A 2,559-nucleotide genomic window follows, 5' to 3' on the forward strand; every position below is an offset into this window, starting at 1 on the left:
GTAAAGTGAGAACACATTGGTTTATTAATAATCAAGAACAGAATGCTAGTCTTTCCTTTTTCATTTTAGTGAAGCAAGTTGAGGAAACATTTAAAGCTTCTATTACTTTATTCAAAACTCTTGAGCTTAAGTGATCCCACTGCCTCAGCCTCCTGAGTAGCTGGGACTACAGGCGCCTGCCACAATGCCCCACTATTTTTTAGAGATGGGGGTCTTGCTCTGGTGCAGCCTGGTCTTGAACTCACAAGCTCAAGCAATCCACCTGTGGTCTCCCAGAGTGCTAGGGTTACAGGTGTGAGCCACCATGCCTTGCTCACTTTATTCAATAGCAAATGAAATTATGGAACATTTACTCAAGGTTGAGACTATAAATGAACTAAAGACATTATCAATGTATGCCCTAAAAGAAAATTCATATACTGAAGAAGCTCATATATATTAAACTTTTAATTCTGAGTTCAGAATGGAGCACTTTCATATTCTGTTGCATTAGTTACAGGTGCTTAGATGTGGAAAATCATGCAACCAACATAGAAAATTAAAGTCTCACATAAGAAGCTTGTCAAAAGGTACCTAAATTCAAGCCATGTATCAAAAACATGTATGCCCCCTTCAAATCTTGACATAAAAAAGTTACCTAAATTCTAACCTTCTTATATTACCAATTATAGAACTGAGGTACAGACAGGTCATCATACAGACGATTAATGCCACAGAAGTATAAATGTGTGACTTTTATCCCAGTAATTTCATGTTTGATTTTGTCCCATAGTCCTACAGTTTTGGAGGGTTAACTGATTATAATGTATGTATTCATTTTGAACTTCCATAACATAATTTTATTTTCTATCTTTCTTTTAAACTATGATTGGCGAACTCATACATTACCTGAAAATTTAAGTAAATTTTTAAAATTTTCTTTTTTCTCCTTTCTTCTTCTTCTTTTTCTTTTATTATTTTTATTTTTACCCCCAAGCCTTAGTCTCATAAAATAATCAGAGCACATGTGTAGCTTTCATACTAGTTGCCAGAAATTAAAAGCAATTTATCCCGGGCCTAAGTAAAAACTTTATATGGCAGTCTTTGTTAATTATATGGCAGTCAGGTAACTGTTCTGAGCATTTTCATCTATATGGTGGGAAATGAAAGTTTCGTGTGGATACTTTATTCTTTAAATGTACCAGATCCATAACAGAAATCACTGTCATTGCATTTATGGAAAAAGAATTAAAGATTAATTACATTGATCAAAACAGGGATTTCTACATACGCCCATTAGCCACTAGGTGTCATCCTAAGTCACAATAATTAAAAGCCAGCATGGGAATTTGATGGAAAAGTTAACAGCAAAATTCTTGCTGAGACCAACTGATGTTTTTACACAGGTACACATATATAGCTTTGTTGTTTTTTTAATGCCTGAGATTACATATTTAAGCCCCAGGTAGAAAGATTAATTAGAAATAGATTTCACGGGCAGCCCCTGTGGGTCAAAGGAGTAGGGCACTGGCCCCATATGTCAGAGGTGGCGGGTTCAAACCCAGCCCCGGCCAAAAAAAAAAAAAAAAAAAAGTTAAAAAAAAAAAAGTTAGAAATAGATTTCACATAGTTATTGCCATGCTCCATGAACAAGGAATTATAAATGTAGTGCTGAGGGTTTTAATGACCAAACAGTGTTTAATCAATGTTAAATAATGACAACGTTTGTCATGCCTTGGGATCTTACTTATCATGCTGCTTAGTCACAAATGAGAGAAGGTTGGGGGAAGACCCAAGTCTATGAGGCCTCTTTCAGGGAGGAGGAGAATGTCAGAGGACAGGGTTCTGCAGGAGTTGGAACTTTGGTGTTTGCAGGGCCTGATATTGGCTGACTGGAAGCCAATGGGCATCTATTTTCTCCTATACACCAGTTTGTGGTATTGTGCTTTCACTACATAAAGGTTTGTTTTCTTCAAATAAAATGTTAATTTGCTGTTGGCTGAAAACCAGTGTTAAAGAGTTCTCAGAATGGATCTGTCATATTCACCATTGACTATGAATTTTTAGTCACTTGTCTCAGGAAAGAAAACAAGAACAGAGAAAGCTGTTTTGGATTCTCTTCATCTCTACCATAGTGCTCTGGTGGATGTTTGCCCTTCTATTTGATATTTTAGTACTCAAGCCCCTTGAATCCCCTACCTTATAAGAGGAAACCCATCTCTCATGACATAAACAAAAGAAATTAAGAATATTTCAGCCTCCGTTTAAGCTAGGTCATGGGCATGTGGCATAGCACCTGTCAATCAGATGCATCTGCACAGAACGTGAATCAGGAGTTAGTCATACAATGAAGAGGAAATGCAGAATCATTCCGGCAAGAGTGGTGAGGGAGCGGCCTCTCCAACCTGTGGCAGGCTGTGGGACCCAGCAGCACATGGCACCTGGTGTCAGGGTGCTGACTCTACAAGCAGCAGTGCCTGTGCTCTGGGGTAGTGCTGATACACAGTCTGTGGGACAATTTTGCATCAGGATTTGAGATAAATGCACAAAATCACTTCTTCATTTCCTTTAGGTTCCAGT

General features: G+C 37.9%; 1 non-coding gene across 1 annotated transcript; it reads right to left on the reverse strand.

The window, feature by feature from the left end:
• Positions 1–973: 973 nt before the first annotated feature.
• On the reverse strand, positions 974–1,057 carry LOC111723822. Its single transcript, XR_002772276.1, has one exon. It is a non-coding gene; the product is annotated as a small nucleolar RNA SNORD60 (small nucleolar RNA).
• Positions 1,058–2,559: the final 1,502 nt, after the last annotated feature.

The sequence above is a fragment of the Otolemur garnettii genome, unplaced genomic scaffold, assembly GCF_000181295.1.
Source record: "Otolemur garnettii isolate 467f Iridium unplaced genomic scaffold, OtoGar3 scaffold00016, whole genome shotgun sequence".
Classification (NCBI taxonomy): Eukaryota; Metazoa; Chordata; class Mammalia; order Primates; family Galagidae; genus Otolemur; species Otolemur garnettii.